The 20287-nt window shown below is 31.4% G+C and overlaps 1 protein-coding gene across 5 annotated transcripts in view; it reads left to right on the top strand.

Annotated features, from left to right (window-relative positions):
- LOC129985360 (uncharacterized) overlaps positions 1–20287 on the top strand; it is a 116887-nt gene that overhangs the window by 3396 nt on the left and 93204 nt on the right. The window contains exon 1 of one of the 5 annotated variants that reach the window (XM_056095363.1): positions 1070–1164. The exons of 1 other annotated variant lie outside the window; for it this stretch is intronic. The gene's annotated coding sequence lies outside the window, so the exon portion shown is untranslated. 3 more of the 5 variants (XM_056095365.1, XM_056095364.1, XM_056095362.1) reach the window with 3 other exon arrangements.

Raw genomic sequence — 20287 nt, 5'->3', positions numbered from 1 at the left:
AAATAAAGTTTGTTTAATTAATATGAAATTTTAAGAATGTTTACTAAACATATGGAAAATATATCTCAAGCTTTGAATCCAGATCATGGTCGAGTCCAGTTTTTAGCAAAGTCACTCACAGGCGGGCTAAAGTATCATATACCCTTCAGGATCAAACGTCTTCTCTTGGCGCTGCTTGTAAAGGGAAAGAAAAACCCCTCTACAAAATCGAAAGCAATAATTATAAAATGTAGACGAGCACATGTGCTGTGAGACAGAAAAAAATGTGAAAAATTGCACAGGTCTTAAAGAATTTATTGAGTTCTAATAAATACGAAATGTAATGGTGTCTTCTGCTTCCCTAAAATACATAATTATATTGCACCATGCTCGTATGCACCATAATTATATTGCACCATGCTCTTCTCGTGATGGACAAACTATATCGGGTCGCGGGAGCCCGGTAGTAAGGTTTCGGAATCGGAGGGTTTCAGGTTCGAGACCCGATTCCATCAAAAAACCTTCGTGTAAGTTGGTCTGTAAGGGTTAGATCCGTCGGGGTCAAACATTCTCCCGCTGGTGTGGTGTAGAAGTTTGGTGAGAGGAGTGCCAGTTCTGGTGTCGTCCTCTTTATCTGACCGCCATTCAAAATTATGAGGCTCGTCCGAAAATAACCCTAGTATTGCTTTAAAATGGGACATTAATATGATACAATGGAAACAAACTATATTCGCCCACGTCGTTTGGTCACAGTTCGAAATGAAAACGATCGCAAAATATCCCTTTCTCTAAACGAGGCGCTAGTTTGTACAAATTAATCCTTTGCATGACCTTGACTTGTCCTGTTTCCTTGATGATAATCCACCTGCCTGAAAAATTATGTGAGAGTAAAATAATTAAACGAGGTGTTTTGTTAATGAGAACTGCAGCTTTGCGCTGGAAATGACATGCGGAAAAACTAAGCTTCGAGGGGGGAGGAGCAGTTCGCCCGAGCGGAACTTTCCTTCTGTTACACTTACATTATCTCTCTTAATCCAATCGAAAAGTGTCGGAAGGAAATGATATTTTCTCGATGTTTCCAACGATAGCGGCAAGGGTAAGGAACAAAAAGTGCACGCGTTTCGATATTGGATACTTTGAAGGGTGTTTTGTAACAAGGCGTTTGGTCAAGACAGGAATTTTAAGGTAAATTTGTAACTTTTCTACAGTATAGCTTTTCTTTTTTAAAAATATTCGATTGCGGTTCTTATTGGAAGGTTATGGACGAATAAAATAAAATTTCTCATTTTTTAAAGCTCACTATTTTATTGTTTTTATAATAATTCTATTTTAACATGAAAAAAAAAGTCGTCAGTATCTTCAGAATTTTTTGATCATAAAATACATAATTAATAAAATATATAATTAAAAACCTTCACCATGTTCCATAGTAAAATAAAATTTCCTAATAGATTAAAATAAAACACATATCTATTGCTCTGGGTTTTTTTTTAAATAGATATTTGTGTTTGCTGCTTTTACTTTAAGGGTCCAGTGGATATTTTCCAAAACAAAATTTTTTTAGTAACAATTATTTCTGAACAATATATTTTTCAGAAATTTTTCAATATTTTTGTTACAAATACAATTTTACGTGATTTTTATGATATGAAAATTCTGTAATTAATTTTGAATTTTTTTTAGGAAGAAACAAATAAAATGCATCAAAATAATTTCAAATTGTTCCATGGGCAATTAATTCAAATTGCATCTACTTTCCTCGGTTTTTGGAATAGATATTTTCAATCGACACAATATTTTGCGTGTCAATAAAATGATAAATTTTGTCCCAAATTAAAATTTAAAAAAAATTGCAAAAAAATCATAGCAACAACAATGAGAGACTAACGATATAAAAATTATATATTAAAGCCAAACAAAATTTCATAAATTATTTGTTTAAAAAAGTTCATAAATTATTTGTTTATGCAAACTTCTATTAATTTATGCTTATTCTATAAAGGCGAAAAGCTTCAAAATTTTAGCTAAAAACATGATGAACCGGAAATTCTAAATTTTGAATAACACTGCGACAATCCATTTAGAGAAACTGGTAAAAACATACTTATAATACCTTTATAATAATCTACTCTTATTTAAATAAGCTTACAATTTTTTTTACAAACGAATTTAATTTTGAAAATATGTCTTAATCATTTTGTCGTTATAAACACAATTCTTAATTCTTGAATTTTGGAAGATTTGGTAAAGTCTTTACATGCGTAAAATTTATAGAACTTTTAAGACAGGTGCAGAATTATTTAAAGCCTCCATTTTTAAATACATATTTAGAATTTAATTTAATTAATTTTGAAATATTAGTTAATTTAATAATTTTGAAAGTGAAAGACAAGCACTTTAACATTCAAATAAAATTAAATAGAATTTTAATAACCTTTAAAAAAACATACAGAACCTTTTCAGATGTTTTTGTCAATGCTTCATCTGTCGTAAGAGTTTTATAAATTTTATTCATGTAAAAACTTTTACTTCAGAAACGGAGACAATATAATATGTTACATTTCTGAGAATCCTTGACATCATAAAATAGAAGTCAGGTTATGCAAATGGGTTGCTTCCACTCTGCATTTTGGTCATTTCGATGTGTCACATGCTGCCGTTAAGACGGATCATTTGTTCATTTTCAACAGCTTGCTATTTTTTAAAAATATATTCTGCATGAACTTTTCAGCTAAGAATAAAATGGTAAAAACATCATTTTAAAATAGAAATTTTAGCAGCAAAGTACATATATTCCTTTGTGAGTTAGAAGATAAAATCTGTGGTCATTTCTGGTCACAAAATTTTTATTGTGCTCTGGAAAATTGTATGTATAGTCCATAATCCATAGTATAATACTGAATTAATCAGAATATCTCTCACTAAAGGCTACTTGAGATAAAAACCAGCTGGAGTGGTGTTCCTCAAATTTCCTATCATATTCTCTAATGAAGGTGTTATTCCAGAGAATATCTTTCAGGACACTGGCTCACTACAGTTACGAGATATTAACATCTGGCATGAACTTATCATTTTTGTCGAATCTATCACAAAATACTTGCCGTTTAATCCCTGAATACTGAGCTCAAAGTTTGGGTATCGCATGATACTTGCCATTTAATCCCTGAATACTGAGCTCAAACTTTGGGTATCGCATACTTGCCATTTAATCCCTGAATACTGAGCTCAAAATTTGGGTATCGCATGATACTTGCCATTTAATCCCTGAATACTGAGCTCAAAGTTTGGGTATCGCATGATACTTGCCATTTAATTCCTGAATACTGAGCTCAAAATTTGGGTATCACATAATACTTGCCATTTAATCCCTGAATACTGAGCTCAAACTTTGGGTATCGCATACTTGCCATTTAATCCCTGAATACTGAGCTCAAAGTTTGGGCATCGCATGATACTTGCCATTTAATCCCTGAATACTGAGCTCAAAGTTTGGGTATCGCATGATACTTGGCTCAAAGTTTAGACTCGTTCTTACTAACTGATTGTAACAACAATTTTACAATAAACTACAAATATAGAGATGAAATTCCATAACAAATTTTATATATTGAAGTCAGTGAGTTTTTTAGTTATCGCTTTTATAAGCTTCTGAAAGTGTAGGCCGACAGACGCTCAACGCTTTGTTGGATTTGGCTAAAAATGTTATAAGAATATCTATATCATAAATGCTAAATCTGTTTACCGAATTTTATTTATCTAGCTCTCTTCTTTTTGTTTTTGTTTTAACCCTTTAAAGGGCCATTTTTTTCTAGTCATATTATGTTAAAATATTTTTAGGCTTGAAATTAGAATAAGAAAAGGGATTCATTTAGCTTATTTTAATTCATTTAGCTTAAATTGTATTTGATTAATTAATTAATTTGGTTAATTAATAATTAAGTAACAAATCAAGACACACCATTTTTGTTAGATAAAGAACTGAAGCATCTAAGTTTCTGTCTTTCTGAAAGAATTTGTCAGAATTGATGCCAACCTATATATTTTCATACAAAGATTGATAAATTTGGTGGGAAGCATACGTCCCACGGCCCTAGAAGGGGTTAACTTATTTTCGAATTGTGGGACAAACAAACTTTCTTTGGACGGATTTTGCTTGATAAAAATCTGCAAATTTGGTGTAAAAAAACATCTATCTCAAAGACTTTTTGAATTATCTTTGTCGTAGACTAACAGACTTTTTCCGAAAATGTTTTTTTAGAACTAAGGGATGTTTAAAATGCGGGCTTATTCGTCAAAATATCCAGCTCGAATTTTTTGACGATTATAATATTTTCTTTATATTTCGTATATGAAAATGTAAAAATGCAATATCCGGAAAAGTTAAATATAAAGACTGAGACGCTTTAGTTTGTTATGGAGTGGAAAAATTACCGTTTTTACAGTTCACGCATACAATTCCTAAATGAAAAGATAACAGCATTTGCTAGTAGTGAAGTTTCTGAGAGAAACCTTGCATTAAAAAGATTTATTTAATTTCATTGAAAATAGGAAGGACACGTTATATGTTTCTAGAATGGCTAAAAGCTTTTTTCAGATTATAAGCATTTATAAAAATAATACATAAAGAACGATAATTTCAACATGAATTCACTGTTTTAAAGGATGCCAACGAAGAATAAATTACAATTTAAATTTTGAATAAGCCATTTGTTTAACTAGTACAATATAGAGGTTATATTATTTTAAATTAAAACCTGGAATTCTACTTCGTGGACAAATAATTAGACAGAAATGTGGGATTAAGCATATAAAAAGATTTTTTTTTGAATGAAAAGTACAAGAACTAGAAATTAAGATGTTTGTCTTTGAAAGATCCTCTAAAGCTTGAAAATTTTCATAGCCTTGTCCTAATTTATTTAATTGAAAATAACCATAACTTTTTCAAAATTGTTTTGTTTCTACGACTGCTGCTAAAATTAGTTAATGTAGTTTGCTAGAAATCCGACAGTGAAAAACACAACCATAAATATACTAGTCATGATTAAACTGGTAAAAGAACATTACAAAGAATCAGTAGTATATCCGAACGATGGGATAAATTAAAATTGCAAATCAACCTCTAAAACTTTTACTGCATATTAATATTTAAATATATATAACAGTAAAATCATAGATGTTATGAATATAGTTGAAAAAAAGTTTCGACCAAATGGCAATGAGCTGTTGAAGAATTTGATTTGAAGAACAGCGAAAAACAAACAAACAAACTAATTTTAGGATGAAAGTGCTCAAGCAAGTAGAACATTTTTGTATCCCCTTAAATAAAAAAAAAGTTTTTCTGTCATAAGATATATTATTAAGTTTGTGAAATACGAATATATTTTTCTTCGTTTAATCATGTCCGCTTGCAAAGACACACATGCAATCAATAATTTTATGCTAATCTTACAGATTAAGTAGGCTTATGAAACATATACAGTATAATCTTAATGAAAATTTATTAATAATATAAAATCAAGAAGCCATCAAACAGAAATGAATACTAAATAGCAAATCCCTGATTAAAATTCAAGCAAGTAAAACCTTAGCATTTGAACATTATTCTTCCAACGGAATTTAAAATCACTACTTATTAGTTTCTTCTTTAAATCTACTTTTAACCGTTTTTAAAATGTTCTAAAAAGCGAAAAGAATTTTAAATTTAAAAAAAAACCGTTTCAATCAAATTTCGGACAATACTGATAAATAAATATGATGTTTTGATTTTTTTAAACAAAATCTTCTAGTTCTAGGTGAGCAAATTTATATAGAGAGCTGAAAAACTTATAAAAAGATAGCTTATAAACTTTTATCTTAAAAGTTGACAATCAAAACTGAGAAAGGCATATTTCATTATCTTCTAAATGATGTTTAGGGTTAACAATAGTGAGGAAGTAGATATTGCCAAAATGAATGGAAATTGTGAAGAACAAGACAGAAAATCGGTCAGATAATTGATTCTGCAACAGTTCTAGGTATTGTGGAATATGTTCAAATGAATGGAAAATTGCAGAGTTCTTTGAAAATTACACGTTTCAAAACGTGGAGGTGTGTCAAAATCTTTGAAAAAAAGAAGCATCTCGGAAGTAATGTGTATTTTCAGGAAATTGTGAAAAGCCGTAATTACACAACGGAGTTAAAAATGGTTTTATTTTTATTTTAGGTCATACATACATAAAGCTTTTGCGATTTTTGACCACTAAGTATCTTCGTTACAATCGAATGTGTTTTAACTGACCGAGTCAAAATGAAGAAAAAGAATGAGGTTAATCTAAGTGAGGGCGGTGAAGTAAGGGATTTTAAAAAGTATATTAGAGTAACATATAAACAATAAAATTTATTAAATACAATTAATGTAAAAGAATAAATAAAAATTACAATCGTAAGATAAACTAAATAAATCGAGAATCGAATCAAATAGAACTTAAGAATTCGTTCTAAAAATTTTGAACAATGAAAAACTCTATTTATTAAAGTGAAAATAATTAAATATGGAAACACAATAAGTTCATAGAGAATTCTGATTGAGAAAAGTATTAAAGAACGTTCATTTAAAAATTTATTTTTGGATTTCTTTTGGTGAATTATTTTTATGCTGCTTGAATTAATGAAAAATAAATGTTCTATATATTTAATAACCTTTATGTTTTAAGAATGGGAAACATTTATTCCATGGTTAAAAGATTATATAACAGGTTAAAAACTTTATGAAAATAAAGCAATCTATGTGTCTCTATTTTAAATGTAGAATTTCTTGTTCAGGAATTCGATTGGTGGCCAAAACTTAAATGTATAATTTAAAATTCTGTTTAAGTATTTTAATAATACCTTTAAAGTATTTTAATCATTTGCTAAAAGATTTACTTAATGACCTGTTTTACATCATTTTCCTTTGCAAATAATTTAATAGATCAGTAGTGGGCGCGTGAATATATTTACGGTTGCTTAGAAACTATGATTATTGTGTGTATCTTTTTATTGGAAATTTTACTCTACCCGCAAAATTTCATCTAACGCAAGCTGTCTATATCAGATCCTATTCAAAGTTGCATTTCCCATATGGCCTCTGGCTAGGTCGGGGTATTGGTTTCATTATCAAATTATTTTGCCATTATCCAATTATTGGAAACATACCATCAAACTTGTATGTTTCAAACATTTGATTCTTTAGGGCATTCTCAATGTCTCTAAGGGAGCCGCATCGGCTTGGTGGTATGGCCTGTGCTTCAGAGCCCAAGGGCTTAAAGTTCAAGATCCGATACCAGCGAAGAACCGTCATGTAAACGGGTCTGATGCAAGCTAAAGCCGTTGGGGCCAAATGTTCTCCCACTACTGGGACGAGGAAGCCTGGAAAGGAGGTGTCCGCTCAGGCTTCGTCCTCGTCATCTCACCGCACCTCAAATTATGAGGTCCTTCCAAAAATGGTACTAGCGTTGGTTTAAAACGGGGCGTTAATATAACGTAACTGAACAATGGTTCTAAGTTAATACGAGGGACATTTGCTTTTGAAAGGTTTTTAAGCATCCACTATCTTTTGCTGTAAAATTTTTTAATTCGATTAGCATTAATATTTTTTTCTGCTATATATTCTACTACATTAACAGCTACTACTATAACTTCTACTATATTAACAGCAAGAATAATTTCCCATTCTGTATTTTAGGAGAACTATTTTGAGATGAAACGTCTTAATTCTGAATCATTGCAAAGATTGAAAACAATTGAGTGGGCATCCTTCATGCCAAACTTTTATTCTCACATTAGGAAAAAGAAAATGTTTTGATCATATTTTAAATACACGAAAATACATACATAGTAGATATTAAGAAATGTTAAACGATCAGTATTTAACTGATTGTTGTTGTTGTTTCTAATGGCACTTGCCATGGACAAGCCCGCTGTTACGAAGGCAGCGATTTTAAGCCGGTGGGAGAGCGCCTCTTGTTTTTACAGTAGCGACAACTAGGGCCAAGAGTACTACTTTGCTACTCACGCATCACTCATTCGCTTTCACAAGACTTTTTACAGGAGGGCACATTCACACATCTCACAGACAAAACAACGGAAGAACAACCCTGCCCAAACCGGGACTCGAACCCAGGATGCCCTGATCACGGGGAAGATGCGCTACCCCTATGCCAGGACGCCGGTATTTAACTGATAACATGGTGAAACGTTCTTTATATTGCGAATGTGTTTTTGCTAATAGAGAGAGCACTAAACTGCATGATAATTCATAAGCTCTTCCAAAAATTTATATTTAATTTAAATGTATAATTACCTCAAGTCATTTGACAATAAGATTAGTAAGACGTGTAACTACTTTTAGACATTAGTCCATCTTCTTACACAGCATAGGTCTTGAGTAAAAATAAGGAGTTCAACCATCTGGATTAAATACAAAATTTAAATACGTATGATATTTAAGCTTGTTTTCGTGATATCCAGTTTAATGAACAAAAATCTATAAACTTAAAAAAATCCATATATTTTGTCTTGTAGAGCTTTCTCTTTCAAAATATATGATATTTTTATCAATGCATTTTATCTGTGCCATTTCTAATTATAAAACAAAAACTAGGCAGGAATTATTACTTAAACCAATATTTCTTATTATCTGGATACCGAGCTTCACTCGACAGTTTTTTTAAATTTTATTTTTAAATTTTAAATAAAATCCTATCCTATGGCCCATTAAAAGCTATGCACGAAATCTAATTGAATTGCAAATACTGATCGAACAAAAGAAAGATGCATTAGCGTTTGAAACCCTAACCATTATTCCATCTCTGACACGCTTGTGCAGCTCATTTATAGCCAAATGCCAATATTTAGGGGTTTTTTTTTCCTTCATAAAAATCACTTTTTTTTTCAGGAAAGGCACTTAAACTTAAAAAGCAAAACCTTATCTAAGTATAAAAAGATCTAAGTCTTTAGAGCCGTTTCCGAGATACACGAAATAAATTTATATATTTATATATATATATATATACAAAAATTGCTCTGTTTGTTTAAAGTTACATTATATTCTGTTAAGGAAATCAGAATTTCCACATGACTATTGCAGCATATTTTTTAAATGAAGCTATTTTTGTTTTCAGTCTTAATGAGTTTAAGATGCTTATTTTTTTTAATTTCGAAAAGTTTATACGTTTACTTAATATCATGCTTTATTAATTCATTGCATCGCTGAAGAGCATACCATTCTATTAATGCTCATTACGAAAAAAAATATAATACCGCTATTCAGACATAAATCAGATATCAAATTTCTTTTGATGCCTGCATTAAACAGCTAATTACACAAAATCAATTAAACCCTATTCATTAATGCTTGGAAAGCTTTGCCAACCTCTGTCTCATGAATGAGGTTTTTATTCATTTTAAAGGCGTATTTAAATCTTTCAGTTCGTGCTTATAAGCAAATACCCTGAAGCGAGCTCTTTGATTTCGATTCGATTAAGTGCAGTCGTTCCACATTTCCAACTTTTCATTCCACGAAGTTTGAATTCAAATTCTCATTAATTTACTCGAAGTAGATTAAGCATTTAATATGTATTAATTTGTTCGTTAAATCTTTTATTTCCGTTTCATTATCTTCAACGGAAGATTAATGGAAACTATCTTCTCATTAATGCCAACTTTCTCTTGCTGAACATTAAAACAAACATATTATTATTTTCTCCTCTTTTCAGTTGTGATATCTTATTGCCCGTAAGGGATGGGAATGGTTAAACTGCTTTAGAACGTTGTTACTTTCTCATGGTTAAGCTTCTTTAGAACGTTGTTAATTTCTCATGATTAAGCTGCTTTAAAATTTTGTTACTTTCTCTTTTTCTCAGATTAGTGATTGATCGAAAATTATTAGTTAATTGTGGAAATATCGACTATAATTTCCTAATCATCAAATTATTTTACTCTTAAAATTTGATAAATAGATCCTTCACCCCTCCTTCCTGATTCTGTAAATTTCTTTCCTTTTTTTTTTTTTTTTTTTCTTTTCTTTTCTCTCTAAATTTTTTTACTTTCCTTATATGCAAATGCGATAACTGAAAAAAAAATTCTAAGTTCTTGATAGATGATTTTTACTATGTATCTTTTGCGCAGAAATTACCGATCGTTTTTAAATTTTGATCCGTCAACTATAGAATGATTCATGAATATGTGAATGCGTTATTTTATAAAAAGAAACGAGGTGGACATTCTGTATGTTATCTCTACAAAGATCAAATTAAACTTGAATGGGCAACGATGCGTGTATACGTAGGTCAACCAAAATTTCGATCAAAGGCTATTTTGATAAAACTTTGTGGCAACTCTTCTGATATTTATCTCACGGCTTTCACGTGGAAATTTTAGTTTCTTTAAAAATTAGGCGTAAATATGTCTCTGCAGCTGCAGGTGGAGTCCAAATTGAAAATAGGTACAATGATTGCTTTTTTGTGGGCGGAAATGTGTAAAATATTACCATGTACAGATATAAATGGCGTTGAGCGTTAGGGATGACAATCAACTATGTCAAATTCTAAGATCGTTGCTTATGTAAATGACGCAGGAAAGGATTTCTTTGCTGAAAGTATTAAAAAACTCGTGCATCAGTGTTTAAATAATGGAAGTAATAACATCAAAAAGGAGATTTTGCATGGAATTTTGGGATACAAATAAAATTATCGCAAAATTCCAATTCTTCTTCGATTTTTTTAAAGTAATGCATCTAATTTTTTGACCGACCCTCATACAAAACAGCTCTGTATTTACAAAAAATGTTCAGCATGCGTATTGATAATCTCATTCTACAAAAATATTTCGTGCATTCATAGGTTTTTATGTTATTTGCCATCATTTTGTAAAGATCGAGTTTTGAGTTTGAATTTTTCACTCAGTTATTACACTAGGATTTTGAAATGTTGTACAGTTATAAGTTCCCGAAGAAAAATACAACATACTGATGTTTTCAGAATTTAATTTTCATTAATCGATTAATTTCAATAGGCATTAATTCCATCTCAGTTGCAAAATCTGGTAACGAATTTGAGAAAAAAGTAATTTTATGATTTTATAGCATTTAGAATACAATTTTTTGTTTCTGATGGCACTTGCCATGGACAAGCTCACTGATGAAATCAGCGATTTTAAGCCGAGGATGCACCTCTTGTTTCTCTCTTGTACAGCCCCTTTTTACAGAGGGCACATTCACACATCTCACAGATAGAACAGATGAAGAACAACCATGCCTGAACCCAGGACGCCCAAATCAGGGAGAAGACGCGCTACCCCTATGCCAGGACGCCGGCATACAATTTATGAAATATATTAAAAGACTAAAATGCAGAAAACATTAAAAACTAAACCAAAAATTATAAAATATGTTTCTAATAGTGTGCTAAATAGATAATAGAGAAAAATTTTAATCACATGACGTTGTGTACGTCAAATTTAGTTCACTACAGTTTGAGGGTCTGAAAAAAAACATTTTAAATAAATAAACAATGAAAATGCTATGAAAGAAGATTCCTAATCATTCATTAAGAATGATCTTATTATGAATTTTACTGCATTTTAATTAAAAATGCTATTAAAATTCCAATGAGATTGGATTATTTCTAACACCACTTTCCTATTTAAATGACTTTTGACGTTTTGGATATAATTAAAAATTAGTTTTACTTTTAATTACTTTTACTTTTTAAAACTATGAAAAGTATGTTTCTTAATGATGTAATCCTTATTTAAATACTGCATTGTTTTGCTGCATCTTATCATATGTGTTTATCAAAAAAAAATCATGGTAATTCATACCCCTTTTGTGATTCCGGGTAATTCATTTTTTATCACTCATGATAAACATTGGGGTAATGAAGGTTTAATGTGGCGATTTATTGATTGATTTAATGTTTCTAGCAGATGACTGCCGCAAATAAGATTCCAGATTCATTGTTTAAAGAAGATTGATCTGTTGTTTTTTTACGGCACTCCATTTCCCCCCATTCTACGATTTTATCGCGTTGTTCCATTTTGTCATTAAAGGAAGACAGTTTACAAATAGACAACTTTTAACCTCAATTTGCATTTTAAATTTTAACGTCAACTGTTAGATTGATGTGTGCGAGTATTTTTTTCGATTGTTCAAGTGTCATTTTCTATATTATATTCTTCTTTTTATTTTGCAATAAATTCTTGGAGGGGGTATGATGATTTTTCTTAGTTGTAGTCTATTTGTGTCAGTAGGATACCTCTTTTACGAGTGCGCAAACGATAATCACTTTATTTTCGATTTCGGTGTTATTTATGGTAATTTTTTTCATTAGTCTTCATAAACTGTCATCGGCCTCTTTGGAAGTTCATATGCAACATGATAAAAAAGTATATCATCTTCTATTTATAGCATGATGTCTAGTTTCTACTATATGCTATACCTTGCAGCGGATTTTGATTGTAGATGTTCCGAACTTTTTAGACCTCGGACCATTCGGTGTATTTTATTAATGTGTTTTCTTTTACGTCAGTAATCACTCTCTTCTATGACAATCGGTGTATTAACAGAAAAATAAGATCATACTCCCGTAAAGTTCGTACTTCTGAATTTTGATTAGACAGTTTGATTTTAAAATTGATTTCTATGTTCTTGAGTTACAATTATAGTTAATTTTTATCAGAATTCCTATTGTCTCTGACTTAAAAAAAATTGCTATTAAATGATGCTATGACTAATTGAGATTCAAATTGCATTCAAACTGATATTTCTACTAAATTGCATTTTTAAAAAATGAATAAAAAATTAACAGGAATAAATTCTGTCGTCTTCAAACTTGGTATTTTCAAACCGTACAAAGAGGAGTCTACTTTTATACAAAGAACTATGATCAATATTTTTTTATCTATAAATATCTTTTGCACGAAACTGTATAATCGATTCTCTTTGGCGCTTTTCGGCATCTGACTCCAAGAAGTGTACTTGTAATCTAACTTCTCTGACATTGAAATAAAACCATTCCTTTTAAGATGAACGACCTCATGCAACTCACGTAACTTTTAACCCATGTATGAATGTTTGAATAAACACTTGGGAACACAGAGGAGCTCATACTAATTGAATTAAAAAAGTTATTTCATTCTGTAGACATTTTATATTCCTCATCATAAGCAATTTTAATTGGCTGTTAGTTAATCATCCCAAATAGTAATAATAATTTTAAATCGGATTTAAGATTTTATTCACTTTAAAAATAAGATAAAGTCCTATGAATGTAGAACTAACTAATTCTAACTAATAACTAATTTCAGAACTAACAACTGTAGTCGATTTCGGTCACCACTGTGAACTATCAACTTCTTTTTTAGAACCATATTTCTTTATTTTATTAGCAGTTAAGAATCTGTGCAAAAACTACTCTATTCGAGAGCCAGTCCATTTGGTTATTGACTCGCTACCAATGGGCCCTACCTGTGTCAGAGAACCCTTTCGCTGCGTCCGTTTTAAGGGCAGCCGGTGGCCCCGGGGGCCCCAAACAAGTTTGCTTTGAGATCGCGGCGCCGCCGGCCTTTCAAGGGATGACACTGCTTCCTTTCTTTTTCTTTTCTCACTCCACTTCCTAGTTCGTCTTTCAAACAGGTGGTCCGGCCCTTCCTGCCCAAACAAACCGAAAAAGGTCGTCGCATTGCACTACTTATCAATGGATGATGTGTGTGCGCTTGCTCGTACCCGACTTCGAGCGGGCTTTGCTCCCATTCGATCAAAACGGGATCTTTTTCGCGTTATTTATTCATTCGAAGGAAAATGAAGACGCGGTATATTATTTCAATCAATGCTCATACCGTCTCTAGGAGCTTTATGCTCTCTATCATCTTGAGTTGTCAACTATTATGGTTTTAAGGGAACTAGGAACAATTGTACCTTCAAAAAAGTCAATTTCACTCTAATAAAATAGGGTATAATACATTGATTACAAAAATTATGCTCTCTATCAACTTGAATTATCAACTATTATGGTTTTTATGGAACTGGAAATAGTTGTACCTTCAAAAAAATCAACTTTAGTCTAATAAAATAGAGGATATTTCATTGATTACAGAAATTATGCTCTCTATCAACTTGAGTTGTCAACTATTATGGTTTTAAGGGAACTGGAAACAGTTGTATCTTCAAAAAAACATCAACTTTAGTCTTATTAAACAGGGTATATTTTATTCCTTACAGAAATGTAAATTTGAATAAGTTGAAAAGTCGAAAGTTTATAAATTATTCTCTAACATTGAATTTAACCGGTGTTACCATAATAGAAAGATAGAAGGTTGCTTTTTTCTCTCGAAAGATTTTTGTTTTAAATAGAGCGCATGCTATTCATTTTAATCATAGAAAATTTTATGCATCTGTTAGGAATATTTATATTTTTTTCTGCGCAATAATTTTAATCTTTTGTGGCTATTTTACATGAAAAATGTTACATATTAATTAGATTTTCAATTTGACGGCATTCATTATTTTTTGAAATTTTTATCACTAGTGTATTTAAATGAAAATAAGATGGCTGTAATTATTAAACCTATATTCATATATTATACTGATTTTGGAGATTTTACTCAGTTTTTTTTTTACCGTACCGATTTATATTTATGAATTTGAAAATTATGACATCGCAACGCATATTCTATGCACCATTAAAAATATGTAAGAAACAAGTATTTGGCTACTGCTTTATCGTTCAAATAAGCCATTCTTTCAATATTTTCTAAATTTCACTTCCGAAAATCCTCTTAATTTGCAACCGCAATTTCAACAGCTTTCATTGTACAGAACGTCCCTGTTCCCTTAATCAAACATAATTTTTGATTCAATTCACTGTTAAAAGTTTCACTAAATTATGCTGCAATATTTAAATGAATGCTAATTCAAATTTAATAACTTTTCCAACTACAATGAATTCCTAGATCTAATCTAAAGGCGGGAATTTCAGCGGATCAAAATGCGAATATGTATTATTGCATCTTCTTATGACCTCGTAAAACTTCCCAAGGGGTTTATTCTTTTATTCGCTAATTCGGTATAAATTTATTTATCACGTGATGGATACCCACCTATTATCAGGGAGTTCCTGTCTATAGTGTGATCACATAAATCCTACAGATCCGAGAGGTAATGAACTCTGAAAAGTTAATAGAGATAAAATTCTATGTGTTTAGAATACCAGCTTTAAAAAAAAAGATTATCATTATGACTCTTTTCAGGTGCTTGCTAATTAAGTAAGATAGCCCTCAGGTACATTTTTAAACAGAAATTCAATGAAATGCAAAGTTGCTGCATTTCTCATTATTAATATAATTGCTTTAATAATCAAATATAACAAATTTATCACTAATTTTCATTCAGTTTTTTTTTTTTTTTTTTTTTTTTTTTTTTTTTTTTTTTTTTTTGCGAATTATAATGCAAGTGAAAATTAATTCATTTAATCTCAAATTCCCATTTTGTCATAATGTCAAACTAATTCATCAAGAATATCAGTTGCGTTCAATTCGATTATATAGCGATTATATTGAAGATCGTGATCTTGTCAACAAAGTATTTTGTCTGATTTGAACTATGATCGACAATAAATTCGCATTATTTCATCAACTTTACACCTGTTCAGTTTATTGCGCACATGGATGTCCATATATTCACAATGTCATTCAAAATGTAACTACCCAGAAATCTATCTTCAAGTTGCATATTAGGACCATGGTGGCCTGGTAATAAGGTCTCGGCTTCGGAACCGGAGGGAATCAGATTTCAGATACAATTCCATCGGGGAACAGTCGTGGAAGCGGATTTGGTGCACGTTAAATCCGTCGAGGGGCAAACGCCTTCAGACCGGTGTGATATGGGAGAGGGGATGCCAGCTCAGGTGTCATCCTCTTTATCTGACCGCGGTTCAAAATGACGAGATCCGTCCCAAAATAGCCATAGTGTTGCTTTAAAACAAAACGTTAATATAACTAAACTAAAACTAATTGCATGTTGTCTTCCATTAGCCCCATTATAATGTATTTTCATTTTCTTAGTTTTTATGTAATCATAAAGAATTATTTCTGTCCACCTGGATTGACCATCACCGTATATAACTTTAAACATTGTGGCTGAAACAAAATAGCCCAGATTACTAGCAGTTGATGCACCTACCCCTTGAAGAGAGGTATTTCCCATTATCGGCCTTGAGATCACAGCCATCATTATTGTATTTAACAAGGAAACAAGAACCTGCCTTGGGCAACAATTTATCCTTAACATGAGGCCCTCCCGATGAAATTTATTCTTCATGTAAATTGACCAGAAAATAAAGGGAATCTTTCTTATTTAACTTTCAGTAATGTACAAATTCAATTTTTAATGAAAGAGAAAATGATTATCAATTTCATTGCAACAATGAAAACATTTATTAAAATAATGCAACAAATATTTCTTTTAAAAAGTATCAAAATTCTGGAAAACTTTCCGGACAACAAAATAGATATCATTAAAACGACAATTTTTATTTTAAAATTGTGTAAAAATTATTTTTATGCAGTTATATTTTTGGAAACTCTCATGGAAAAACGCCAAAATTTTGTTTAATTTTTGATTAAAAATTTTTTTAAAAATAACTCCAAGACACACTTTTACTCGCCAAATTATATTTGCGCCAAATTTAACAAGGCTAAATCAAACGATTTGGTTCGTAGATAGCCAAACACACACACACACATGAGCGCGCGCGCACGCATAAACGAGCTAGATACTTTTTGTCCTTCTTTTTATGATATCGTATACGATATAGAGAGGAAATATTGTAATCGTTCAAAAATCAAAATTTTAACGAACATACACATTTCAGATCTCCCTGAGTTCGAAAAACTCATTTTTGAAAAGCGTCTCTCTGTCTGTGCCAAAGATAAATCAAACATGATTTGAGCTAGATAGATGAAATTTGGTGTACGGTCTTCTATGAAATTTGAGTAAACTCCCTTCAGATAAAGTCTATCTGTCCGGTTGTTTTGAAAAAATTTAACACGACAACTATAAAAAGAAAGACAGACGGATCAATTAGCTCGGTGATACACAGATTTAATATCTACATTGTCTGCCCTTATCAAATATTGAGATAAATCGAAACAGGGGTTGACCACCTGTCGATCTATACTTTCAGAAACACGTAAACGAGATAATTCAAAAACGCAATGACTTAAATATATCAAATTTGATATGCGATTTTGTAACTGTAAGTGTAGTCTTGATTCAAATTTTTATTTCAATCGCTTGGGAAAAATGATTCGCATTCGATTTTCCGATACTATTAATCCTATTACAGGTATCAATCGCCAAAACACTCGCCAATGATCACACGATAGATTCAGTAAAAATGCTAAATTCTTACGAAAGTTTAATATTTTGTAAATATTGTTCACCAATCGCGTGAAAGGCTTTCTCTGGAATAATACCTTTATTAGAGAGAGTTTTAGGAGATCACTCTTCCGACGATTATAAATAAATACTAGCCTTTAATCAAATTAATCTCCTATCAGTACGTTGTACAGAGATTTTATGATTCACCTCATAAAAATGAGCAGTTATCAAGTGATAACACTTGAGTTGGCAGTCCCTGTCAAATTTACTGTCATAGGTGACGATCAGATGCTACACCAGTGGTGTAGTGGCAGGGGTTGAGGGGGGCAAGGTATCCATTAAAAAAGCACCCGACTTAGAGCGGAAGCATGAAGATAAACTTTAGTGAGTTTATTTCTCTTTCTAAATCAAATATAACGAGGGCAGAAAAACTATAGCGTATCTCGGACATCATTTATATTTGTTAAGGTACTGATGCTGACTTAAGGAGAAAAAACCGTATTATTCCCTGGACACCAGTTTCACTCGCTACGCCAGTGCCTTACACCCAGATGGTAGAAGAGTGTACATGACCAAATACATGATGGATTTTATGTGGAATCGAAACTCGAATCAAAGATTTTTCAAACTGAGACTGTGGAAGTGCAGCTCAGGTATAAGTGCATACAAAAGGGGGTTTTTTTTTGTCTTTTGTCTAATTTAGGCCAATTTTGCGCAGTAGCTTCTAAGGATAAAGACCCCTGTGCATCCGAGGGCAGAAGTCTGACGTCTAGCTCAAACGAAGATAGCACACACACACACTCGCTTGCACAACCCCTTTTTACAGGGGGGGGGGCTCATTCACGCACCTTACAGAGAGAACAAAAGGAAGAGAACAACCATGCCCGAACCAGGACTCGAACCCGAAACGCCTAGATCGTGGGGAAGACGCGCTACCCCTAGGCCAGGACGCCGGCGTACGAAGAGTTGATATCTTAAATAGAATTTTACATATATTGCTGAGAGTCACATTTGTCAATAAGTATATTCTCTGATCTAAGTGAGTAATAGTAAATTATGGCAAATTGTATATTAAGATAAAAACTCACAAAAATCTCTTCAATAATATAAAGCTTGGATAAAAATTACTCCATGGAATATTTAAAAGCAAATATAATCAGTTTCCAAGGTTGCTCTGATCCATAAATAAAATGATATCAACGTATCACAATATTTTCTTCAACAAGAGAGTCGTAAAATATACCGAAGATAGCATCTTACTTCATTTAGAAAACAATCAAATAAAAAGTAAAAAATATTCACTCACTTTATTTTGAAATCTAAAATACAGTTCTTATTTTTATATATCTAATTTACGGCTAAATCTCTAATTTTTTTTTTTTTTTTTGACTGAAGAACTTTTTCTCAAAAACTAAGAAAAACATGTGACAGTTTGTACCAAGATTCAGCGTAGTGACAGGTCCATTGATATTCAAAAGGGGTGATTTCCTCTTGTGAAAACGGTTCTTTTGCAATGTAAATGAAAGCGTCTCGTATGCACACGGCATCCAGCTTGTCAACCAGCGAGCGTTCAATCTCATCCAGATCTGGAACTTCAACTAGAGCTCGGGCTGATAACAGGCCAGCGTCGTGAGGACACGTGGAGAACTGATGAAAACTCAGAAAAACCGGATGAACGCGTGCCCGAAAACTGTTATTTCTATTTTCATTTACGCAAAGGTGATGTAAAGTAAGATTTTCCTATAATTCTATTTCTTTTATTTTCTGTTCAGTGTAACCTTACTCGACTTAAGAAACCTGTCCTCAATTAAGCTCTTGAGATTAAAGGATACGCAATTCGACGCTCACGACCAAGTGCTCCTTTGCAACAAATTCTCAAGTTGAGGAATTCAGGTATTTTAGTTAAAGTAGTTCAATTTGCTGATATTTACATGATACATTAGTATAGGCCTGTATATATTGGAACTTCGTTAATTCTCATATTAATTGTGAAATATTAATTTAAAGTCCATTGATTATCCTAATCAATGGACAACTAGTTTATCACGAATTTATAATGAATTCGTAATAAATTTTTACGAATAAAATGATATGAACTACGAATAAAACGATTTTCTTATTTCAAATAGTTGTTGAATTTATGCTTCGTATTTTTTTTTTCTGTTATAAAATTCTAGTTCTTGGCTTAGTTTCTATTTTTGTACATTTATTTATTCAACAGCTTTTTCTATTAGCATTAATATCTTTCGAGTTCACGCACATCATTAGAATGAGATTAACCTAATTTCTATTGATGATTTTGGAATTTATAATATATATTAATTTTATTTAAATAATTCATTGATACCTTTCAGTGCACACATTGTACTGAAAACCTTTATGCTTAACAGGATATAGACAGGATAAAATCTGATATGATAAAAAATTCAGTCTATATTTTTAATAACGCGTGAGTATTGTATAGAAATTTGTAAAATCTTTTTGTACATTATTCGTTTTTCTCTTTTGCATTGCACAACTGACATCTAAACAGTAATTTCTACAGTAATGCATTCTCTTATTTTCCCTAGAGTTTCTGTTGAATGGGCCACCGTCATAACACAATGATAATTGTTTCGTATCAATGATAGGTACAGTTATTTTTCACAGATGATTCTGATCTGTAACCAACTTCTGTAAATCAGTTTTTATTAAATTTTTCAAACAATAAGATAATGATGAAATGGCTTAACATTCGGCCAGAATAAATAAAATAGTCTCTTCAAGTGCTATTAGGAAGGATTTAAGACATAACTTTTATTTTTATAATGATGATTTTTTTTAAAAAAAGGGAAAAAATATATATATAACATTTTATGTCGCGTGCTCTTTTAAAACTTTATCTATTTTCCTTTTTTTTTTTATCATTTTATC

This window comes from Argiope bruennichi, chromosome 9 (assembly GCF_947563725.1).
Source record: "Argiope bruennichi chromosome 9, qqArgBrue1.1, whole genome shotgun sequence".
Classification (NCBI taxonomy): domain Eukaryota; kingdom Metazoa; phylum Arthropoda; class Arachnida; order Araneae; family Araneidae; genus Argiope; species Argiope bruennichi.
Note: the sequence above shows the minus strand (reverse complement) of the source record. Positions and strands in the feature narration are given on the sequence as shown.